Source organism: Neofelis nebulosa, chromosome 1 (assembly GCF_028018385.1).
Source record: "Neofelis nebulosa isolate mNeoNeb1 chromosome 1, mNeoNeb1.pri, whole genome shotgun sequence".
NCBI classification, from domain to species: domain Eukaryota; kingdom Metazoa; phylum Chordata; class Mammalia; order Carnivora; family Felidae; genus Neofelis; species Neofelis nebulosa.
This window is the reverse complement of record NC_080782.1, coordinates 102,711,602-102,722,949: the sequence shown is the minus strand read 5'-3', so window position 1 is coordinate 102,722,949 and position 11,348 is coordinate 102,711,602.

The window sequence follows — 11,348 nt, the reverse complement described above, 5'->3', positions numbered from 1 at the left end:
TGTATTTCACTCTGTATCCCTGGTCCACACTGTGCCTGGCACACAGATAGTACTTGATAAAGAGCCCCCAAACAACTTTCGACTCTGAGAAGTAAAGAAAATCACTACAATAAAATAAAATAAGGGTCATGGAAACAACAGCAACAGCAAAGAGAAATGGATTGATTCCTGCCTCCTCCACAGAAAGTTGGCTGAAAAGAGCCCTTGACTTTCACCCATAAAAAGGCTGCAGGGCAGAGATCCCAGTAATTCTGCCTAAGTCTTTATGACTGCCCATCCTGAAGGGGAGAACTGACACATCAGGGGCCCGGTTTTCTGATTCAGACAACTTTATTGCATTCTTGAACACTCCAATCTGGAATAACTGAAGTTGCAAGAAGACTGCTAAAGTCCCAGAAAGTGAGTGAGCACTGATCCAACAATAATTGGCACAGACCAGCACATACCTCTGGCCTTACCTCTAGACCTCAGGCCCGGCAGGGACCCCGTCTCCCCAGTGCCAACTGCTCACATATCATCTTCAAGATTTTGTCTTTTCTTGGGGTGCCTGGGTAACTCAGTTGGTTGAGTGTCCGACTCTTGATTTTGACTCAGCTCATGATCCCAGGATTGTGGGATTGACCCCATGTCAGGTTCCACGCTGAGTATGGAGCCTGCTTGAGATTCTCTCTGTCTCTCTGTCTCTCTCTCTCTCTGCCTCTCCTCCTGCTCACATGCTTTCTCTAAATAAATAAATAAGATTTTGCCTTATCTTCATAATACCTGTTCCTGTTCCTTACTCAATATTCATATTCATTACTTAACATTTGTCTTTACATTGTCTTTAAGTCAATCACCTCTGGGTTTTGGCTTCTACTGATCCTATGTAATAAGAAATTGTGGCTTTATATACTGATCACAGTTTTTTTTTTAATGTACCTTAAACACATAATTTTAAAAATAAAAATATATATGAATGCACTACCCAGTATTTTCCCCAGTGGTAGGAAATTCAAACAGGGCTAAATTTTACACTATAGCCTAGCCCTTCTCAATTCTTTTTTCCCACCAAGATATCCGTAGGTGCTATTCACAAGCCCACCATACTCCCACATGAGTGCCTGAACTTCTGGGTAACTTCTAACAGAAAATCTGGAGCACCACTCTATTTTTCTCTCATTCAAGGAAGTGTATTAGAATGCAAGTGAATAAAACACAATTATACAGATAACCATGAAATCACAAGTATCTTCCTCACAGAGCTGTTGAGAGGCTAGAATAGAACAATGAGCATTTAGCATTGTGCTTAGCACATAGTAGATACTCAATAATTTGTTCCTATTTGTTTACATGAATTATTCATCAATTTTGATGATTTTTATTCAATTAAAAAAAAATTGAGATGACCTCATTGTTCATGGTCACCGTGTCTGAACCCTGGCCACCACTCACACCAACAGGAGTTGCTCCAAAACGAGTGGTCACAACCCCTGCAAAGAGCACTTTCTGCTAGTCTCCAGGAAATTATTTTTCTATTAATTCATGAGCACCATGAATCCAGATTTATTTTCTGCTTACATTTGAGTTGAGAAAATTGAGATCCTTATAGTATCTTTTCCTTCTAGAACTTTATCTTATGTCTCCATGTAGAATTATTCTGGCTATGACATGCTAGTGGTTTCTTTTTCTTTTTTAAAAAATGTTTGTTTATTCTGAGGGCTCGAACCCCACAAACCATGAGACCATGATGTGAGCAGAAGTCAAGAGTTGGACGATCAACCGGCTGAGCCACCCAGGTGCCCCAGACATTGCTAGTGGTTTCTAAAGAAATCAACAATCACATCATTAAGAAAAATAGGCGCTTATGTTGGAGATTTACAAGGGATAAAATAGTTACCTCAGCTGCTATTACCACTTGTAATATATGGAATAGGGAAAGATAAACCCCAAAATTGTTATTGTAAATGAAGCTGCTCTGAGACACAAGCAAACTGTGACCAAGTCTAAAATAGTCATTGTATTCCAAAAGAATATCCATTTATTCTTTTACTAGTTCATTTGTTGAATATGTCATTTTTGGACCAATATGTATTGAAGGCACTGTGATAAAAGCAATAGGGAATACAGAAACATTCTTTTTTATCAAATCATTTACAATTAGCAGGGAGGACAATACGTGTGTAATATGAAGCAACATTAGATAAATGTCTTAACATCTGGCTTCTAACATCCCATCATGAAGATACCCTCAGAGCTTTGGGTTTCTGTGTTTGTGCAACCCCTAGGAATTTTTACTGACTGCTCTAAAGTACCCATGGTTAAGTACTAGTGAGCCAATTAAATTTTGTCTTGGCACAAGGCATTTTCAGACATAAAGCCAACATATCTCACCTGAGTTTTTTTTACAATTTTAAATATGTTGAAGAAAAACAAAGTTAAAGAAAGTAACATAACAGGCACCCATATTGCCATGTTTGCATTAGACTTGTCTTTTCAAAAATAATTAAATAAAACATTACCGATACAGCTAAAGCCTCCCTCTGAACCTTCTCCATCCCTTTCTCTCTCCCCACAGGAGGTAACTACTACAGGGCAGCTGGAATCATTCCCATGTATTTTTCATATTTGTGCCGCATATGCCTAAATCTATAAACAATCTGTGCTATTGTTTTAAGCTTCAATTTCTACATGAGGGATATTGTACCTTGCATATCATTTTGCACCTTAATTTTTTTCTCAACAATATTTAAGTTTTATGCAGGTAGACCCCAGTTCATTTGTTATAATTACTTCAGATTATTCCACCATATGAAAAACCGTAGTTTATTCAGCCATTTCCCTACCAAGGGACAGCTTGTTTCCACTTTTGTTCTGTACAAGCATTGCTCCCTGAATGTCCATGTGCTTGTCTCCTGACACACGTGTGCATGTGTTTCTCTAGAGTAGCTACACCACAGTGGGTGCTGTATTACAGGACATAAACATCTTCAAATATACCTAGTATTGCCAAAGTTGCCGCCCAAGGTGACCCTAGCAATTTATACTCCCACTTACAATATAAATAGTAACAATAATAACTCTTTCCTTACATTCTTGCTAACATTAGTGCTATCAGGGTAATTCATTTCTGTGAGTCAATGGGTGTGAAATAAATTTTGTAATTTTACTTTGCATTGCCCTATTGCAGAGATGGGCATCATCTTTTTATATGCTCATTACCTTTTGGGAATTTCTTCTATGAATCGCCTGATCATACCATTTGCCCATCTATCCAACAGGCTATTGTTTTAAAACCTGATTTACAGGAAGCCTTTTTTTTTTTTTTTTACATATTCTGAATACTTATTTTTATATTAGTTACAGACTTAACAAATATCTTCTCCAAGTCTGTGGCTTGTCATTTAATCTTGTTTACGGTCTCATTTATCATAGACTTAGTCCTTAAGTCTAATATAGGCAGAAAGGTCAACCTTCTCCTTTATGATTTGTGCTTTTCCTCCTGATTGTAACCCCTTCCCTAATCCCAAGTTCCTTAAAAATATTCTTTTACTTGTACCAAAAGCAGCTGAGTTTTTAAACCCTGCTTGTTAATGGTTACCATTCTTGGATTGCAGTAGTCCATCATATGAAGGGCTTGGTCTAGAAAGGGGGGAAAGAATAATTCCATATTTCTTGACACGAGCCTCCGCCAGAACCTGGAAATGTAGGGGGTGCTGCACAGCCCACCCTAGCCCATAGGATTCCCCCTGCCCATGTCTCTTTGAGTTGTGTTCCTAGACTCACGATCATTACAGAGAATGTGCAGCAGAAAACAGAGCCAGGCTCATGTGAGCAGTATTTAGTAGGGGGGGGGGGGAGGTACTTCACAGATTCTTACAAAAAACAAGGACCTGCTCAACTCGAGGAAGAGACTGTCCAAGGAACCCTGCTAAATCCACTAAGGCTGCAGCATGGGCATGTGCTTTGTTACAGTAGCATAATCAGTGGAAATTTCTAGACTCAGCTTTACCAGACTCCTAGGTATCTGCCTTTGTAGCAAGGGGCATAATGTCTCCAAATGAAATTTCATCTGTTAAGCAGTTGGGCTACCCTGCCTACATCAACGGTTGTTGGGGAAATGGAAGGAGACGGCGTTTAAAACTTCTTTGCATTTGGTGGCCTCAACTTCCTCAAGATGATTAGATTCTCAACAGTGAAGATAAAATGCCATGAAGGCAAGATGTTTCCTGAATTTGCAGGTCTGTTGGAAGCACCACTCAGGGAAGGACATTATTATTTCAGGTTCCTCAGTTATATCACAACCTTCCTCATCTGCACAGCTGAGAAACAGTAGTACTGCTAAGGTGTGTTCCATTGACCAGAGACACGTGGTACCAATATTCTCTGGTTCCGAGACAAGCCCACATGAGCAAGATGTCCTCTCAACCCGCCTTGTGGAAAAACCATCCATTCTCCTACGAGAGAGAAGAGGTACCTCATCAGGGAAACTGAGCAGGCCCACTAAAGAATATTATTCTTTGAATTCCTAAATTCCTGATACTTTGGAAAGTATAAAGTGCTCTGCAGGTGTGAGTCACATATTAGGATTTCAGGACACAACGGAATGGAGAGATCATGTCCTCAGAGGACAGCTTCCAGCATACTCCAGAGCAGGCTGGCCTCACTAACGCCATCATTCCTCCATCATTCCTCACTAATGCCATCATTCCTCCTCCATTCTGTAGTGACACAGCCTTGCCTAAAGAGATTAAGGACAGACTGTACTACACCCAAGGCTGGTCCTAAAATAAAACTCAGTGACAAAAGCATTGGAAACCAGTGCTGGTGTGAATGTCTTCAGTCTGAGTTGTTGAAAGACTTGTATTCTTTCACTGGGCTCGGGAGAGACAGTGGACTGGAGTATTGGGATTTGATTAATTTTAAGAACACTGGGGATTTTTTTCTCTGAGTATAACCAAGCAAGACTTTATTGCATCATTTAGGATGGGAAACAATTTTATGTACTTAAACAAAGAAACGTTGCAGGTCCTGCTTTCTTCTTCAGCTGTTTTGCAGTGAACATAATTTTCTTGCTGTGCTTATCAGCCTCTAATTTTGTGCTGCTTGAGATGTGTCTTTCTGGCTTCTTTGTCTGGGAACCAGCTTGCAAGGGCATCACAGGACAAGTGAAGAAGAGATGTTTTAAAACCTTATTAGGATTCTCTGAGTATAGTTTCCCTTCCTAAAATCCCTTTTTCCCAATTTAGAATCAATCATTGTTTCCCTCTAGGAGAAGGTGTTTTTTCATTCTGACCTGTCTAGAATGTAAAGCTTTATGATGGCTGTCAGAATCCTCCCCCTTGTTGAGGAAAGGAATGATTCCTTCTTTATGTACACCACAGCCTCAGGGCCTCTAATGAATGTAAGGTGAGAAAAGCAACTTCCTGAGAGTACTTAATATCACATTTTTCATCCTAAATTCTAAAGTTACATCTTCTCCATTGCTCCAAATGTACTATTTTGGTTAATGAACTTTACTTTTTTTTTTTTTTTTCCTGATAGTAATCTAGAGATGAGGCTTTGGCCAGAGCCCTGGAAGTGGAGTCAGAACATCTGGGTTCCAGCCTTGGTTCTTCCACTTATCTGTTGGCAACAGCCCAATTTACAGCGGTGAGGCAGGAGGTGCTGGTGTCCTGCCTGCTTGCCCGACTCTCCTGCAGGTGGAAAGTAGATGCAGTGGTCAAAAGCACGCAGCATGTAGAGCACCGAGAGACGCAGGATGCTTGAGAGTGAGAAGCACGGGGCCTACAGCCAGGTGCTTGGGTTTGAATCCCATCCCGGCTACTCACCAGCTGTGTGATAGGACGCAACTTACATCCCTGCTCTGTGTCTTTGTTTCCTCGCCTGTGCCAAGGAGATGCCGATGATGACGGGATCCATACCATAGGGTTGTTGTGAGAACTCACTGAGTTAGTATCTGGGAAGTACTTTGAACTGTGCCTAGATACATAGTCATTGCTCAGTAAAGGTCAGCATGATAGCAGAGGCTTCCTTCTCCTTTCTTCCGAGTAGTAAATCAATCATCAAATCTTACCAACTCTCTCAAAAATAGCTTTCTTCCCATTCCCACTACCCCCGGTTCAGACCTCTATTGTCCGACTCTTGGGCCATTGCAATGACAATGCTGGGCTCTCTCCTCTCCCTTGTTCTAATCTCTCCTGCACCTGGCACCAGATCACCTCTCCCCAAATGTCACTTTGAATCAATTATGCCATGTTTCAAATTCTCAGTGACTCTCAAATACTTACAGAATAATTTTAACACTTTAGACTGTAATTTAAGACATCGTACAAATGAAGCCCACCTTTCTGTCTCTTTCAGCACTCTTAGACATAACCCTCCACCTGAGCAAACCAGTTTTCTCTCATTCTTGGATAGAGCTCTGGATCCATGCCTCCATGGTGTTGCTTATCCCTTTTCTCTTGCATGAAACAGCCTCCCTCCTTGGCCAACTAATGAGAGGCCATGTGCTTGGTGGTTAAGAGCCCCAGCCTGGATGTCTGTCAGACCTCTCCTGGCTCCCCAAGTTCCTGGCCAGGTGACCTTGAGCAACTTTTATTCCTATTCTGAGTGTTTGGCAAGAGCACTCTTACTACCGTTAGAGGAAAATCCATTTTACGATAATCTATTGATTCAGGAGGTGTTTCATTACTTTTTACTTAATTGATGTTTTACTGTAATGTGCGAACCAGAACTCAAAACAGAATTAAAGTTTTTCTTATCTCTGTTGTCCCAATACATTTTCTGTTTTGTGCTAAAGAACATCAGACTCATCAGGAACTTCATCAGGAATTGACAACCTTCTTCTACTTACTTTCAAGGCTAATTCCTTTATGCTCTTACTCTGCACAAAGCTAATCTAATTACTCTTCCTCAGGTCACCTGAGAACAATGACCCAGCTTTCAGATTAGCCAAAGCAGGACACAGGTGACTCCGCTATGGGAGGGCGAGGGCTCTGCACCAGTGAGGTTAGGAGTGTCAGCCTCAGGAAACCAGCAAAAGCAAAAGTAGAATAAAAGCAAAGAGAAATGACCTAGGCCAGAGAATTGTCAACAAATCAGTCAAGGGGAACATGGAAAGTTTGCTTTACTCCCCTTCGAATGGAAATGTAACACGGGTAAGACACCACAACAAAGTGGGCCTCAGCCTCGTTCCCCTGCTCTGTTCTCCCTGATAAGTTCCTTATGAGCACTGAAAGAGCTTTTTGGCAAAGTTAGCCTCAGTTTAAATGCACTGAAACATGTTTGCCTCAAAGTCTGCCTGTCTTCATGGCTCTGAACCTAGAGTCCCATGACAAGAGAACATGGGTCACCCTCAGAGACACTCTCCATCACCCATCGGTTCCTCCATTCACCTCTCTACTCACCTGTATTCTCTACTCTCTTCCTCCAAACTGGTCCCCCCTTTTTTATGGTTACTACACGATGTTGTATTAGTTTCAGGTATATACAACATAGTGATTTGACAATTCTACGCATTACGAAATGTTCACCACAATAAGTATAGTCACCATCTGTGTCCATACAATGGTATTACAGTAGTATTGACTATATTCCCTATGACGTACTACTCATCTCTGTAGATGGAATGGGAACTTTGTACTTTTGAATCCTCTTCATCTGTTTTACCCACCCCCCCCCACCCAACCACCCACCTACCTCCCTTCTGGCAACCACCAGTTCTCTGTATTTAAGAGCCTGTTTCTGTTTTGTTTTGGTTTTTTATTTGTTGGTTGGTTTTGTTTTTTAGATTCCACATATATGTCAAATCATATATTTGTCTTTCTCTGACTGATTTCACTTATAATACACTCCAGTCCAACCGTGTTGTTGCACATGACAAGATCTCTTTCTTTTCGTGGCTAAGTAGTATTCCATTGTATATGCATACCACCTTGTCTTTATCCGTTCCTCTATCAAAGGACATTTAGGTGGCTTCCATATCTTGGCTCTTATAAGCCTTGTTGCAATAAAAATCAGGATGCATATATATTTTTGAATTAGTGTTCTTGTTTTCCTCACGTAAATACTTAGAAGTGGAATTGCTGGATCATATGGTACTTTTATTTTAGTTTTTTGAGGAGCCTCTGTACTGTTTTCCAGAGTGACTGTACCAGTTTACATTCCCATCAACAGGGCACAAGGGTTGACTTGTCTCCACATCCTCACCAACACTTGTTGTTTCTTGTCTTTTTGATACTAGCCATTCTGACTGGTGTGAGGTGGTACCTCATTTTGGTTTTGATTAGCATTTCCCTGATAGTCAGTGATAATGAGCACCTTTTTATGTGTCTGCTAGCCCTCTGTATGTCTTCTTTGGGAAAATGTCTTTCTAGGTTCTCTGCCCTTTTTTTATTGGGATGATTTGTGTTTTGGGGTATTGAGTTGTATGAGTTCTTTATGTATTTTGGATATGAATGTATTATCAGATTGAGTTGTATGAGTTCTTTATGTATTTTGGATATGAATGTATTATCAGATTGAGTTGTATGAGTTCTTTATGTATTTTGGATATGATGTACTATCAGATACATCACTTGCAAATATCTTCTCCCATTCGGTAAGTTTCCTTTTCATTTTATTGACAACTTCCTTTCACTGTGCAAAAGCTTTTTAGTTTGATGTAGTCCTAATTGTTTTGTGTTGCTTTTGTTTCCCTTGCCTAGGGTCACTTATCCAGAAAAATATTGCTAAGGTTGATTTCTGAGAGACTACTGTCTATTTTCGTTTAGGAGTTTTATTCTGTCAGATCTTACATTTAGATCTTTAATCTATTTTGATTTTATTTTTGTGCATGGTATAAAATAGTGGTCCAATGTCTTTCTTTTGCATGTAGCTGGCCAGTGTTCATGGGTTGAAAGAATTAATATGGTTAAAATGTCCACACTCCCAAAGCAATCTACAGATTCAATGCAATCCCTATCAAAATACTGATAGTATCTTTCACAGAACTAGAGCAAAAAAAATCAAAAAATCTGTATGGAACCACAAAGACCTTGAACAGCCAGATCTTGAGAAAGAAGAACAAAGCTGGATGTATCACAATCCCAGATTCTAAAATATACTCCAAAGCTGTAGTAATCAAAACAGTATGTTACTGGCACACAGAAGAGTACATCAATCAATGAAATGGAATTGGAAGCCCCAAAATGAACGATTATGGCTGATTAACCTACGAGAAAGGAGACGAAAATATACAATGGGGAAAAGATAGTCTCTTCAATAAACGGTATTGGGAAAACCGAGCTCCCCTTCTTTTTTCTCCCCTCCCTCTTAACCCTTGCCGTTATAACTCCCATTCCAGTGTCTACAAAACACTTCCCAACACCTTCAAATATTTTGCTCTATCTTAGCTCGACCAATGACTTTCAATCCTGGCTGCACATTAAAAGAACTTAAAAGAAAAAATGCCTGAACTTCACCCACTGCAGAGGCTGATTCAGTCAGTCTGGGGTCTAGCCCTGGAACAATTGGCATGTTTGTCATAATCTCCCTAGGTGACTTCAGTGTGCATCCAAGCTTGAGAATAAACAGCCTTAACTGAAACCTGGATCTTCCTCTGCACCCCTTTATCCCCACCCTTATCTGCCTGAATAACTTCCATTATCCATCAAGATTCAACTAAAACCACCACCTCCAAGAAGGCTGCCCTGGGAGGCTTAGTGATCTAGGTACCACCCTATCTTTCTACTATGCCCTGTGTATGCTCTGTCATAGCCTTTATGTCCCTGTTCATAGTAACTTCTTACTTTCATGTCTGTCTACCTCAATAAGCTCTGAATTCCTTACGAGTAGGAACTATATCTTCTTCATCTCTGTGTCCCCACAGTGTAACTTATGCAGTGCTTAGCACATGGTTGTCATCCAGAGATCCTTGTGAGAGAGCAGGCAGGAGGGAAGAGATTGAGAAGGGAATTTGAGAATGACGGTGGAAAGAAAAATCTCTCTCCCTGTACTGTCAGCCTCCGGCTTCCAAGGATAAAATTGATTTTATTTAGCATGCTTTGGGGACTATAAGGTAGAGGCAAAGCACACAAAGTAAAAATAGAAGACAACTTTCCATTTTTAGAAAAAAAGTAAATTACATGAAAGCTAGCCCATATATGGAAAGTATTTTTAAAATATATTTTTGGTGATCTACTAAGGACATTATCATTCATCCCCAATTTCTGTGCAGTTGGTGACCCAAATCTTCTTTGACATTCTCATTCTGTTTATGGTGGCTATATGGTGGGCATAATAATGCCTTAATAATGCCTCTCAAACCTGTGCGTATCCCCAAACCCCAACCTTTGAATATGTTACCTTACCTAGCAGAATGGAATGTGCAGATGAAATTAAGGATCTTGAGATGTGGAGAATATCCTGGATTATCCAGGTGGACCCAATGTAATCACAAGGGTCCTTATGAGTGAAAGAGGGAGTCAGGAGTCTCAGTTATCTGTGTCACTGATACAGCATGAGAATAACTTGACCATCTGTTACTGGCTTTGAAGTTAGAGGAAAAGCCAAGAAACACGTCTGCAGAAGCTGGAAAGGGCAAGAAAACAGATTTTTCCCTTAGAGCTTTTAGAAGGAACACAACCCTGTTGATACCTTGACTGTAGCCCAGTGAGGCCTGTTCAGACTGATACCACCGCCAGAATAGTAAGATAATTTGTGTTGTTATTTTAAGCTGCTAAATTTGTGGTGGTTTGTTACAGCAGCAATAGGAAACTAATACAGTGGATGTAAAATGTTTCCAGAATACACTCACACCTGTCTTGCATGTTTTCTGTTTTGAATTAATGTCACCTCTGCCACAGCTGTTGTGAAATAATCACTGCAAGTCTTGATGATGACCTTGAGTCATTACTAGACCATCAATCATAAGTGAAAGAATAAGCAGTTGTAACCCCAGAAGTCCACATGGCTCGTTCATGGAAGACATACAGCCCATGCCCCAAACAGACACTGTGATCTAGCACAAAACAGGAGCCTGGAAAAATTCACAAAACGGTTCCTAACTTTGGATTCCAGCTGCACATGAGCAGCTCAGAGACCACAGACCCCAGACCTCCAGTACGTTGGTCATCACCCCTTTCACTCTCCCAGGTCTCCTGCCAAAAGGACATCAGGCTTTGTTCTAAGTGCAGACCTTGAGGGTGAGGGCAGAGGAGAAGGCGACAGAATGAGGATTTTCCAGTGCTCGTTCCCAGAGATAGATGCAAGATAATCAGATTTGCTCCATTGTCCAAAGTGATCATCCAACAGGCATCTCCTGAAGGTCATTATGCTAAAAAGGTGTCTGTGCCTTGTTCCAGACTGTCTGGAGGAGGAGGAAGGGAGAA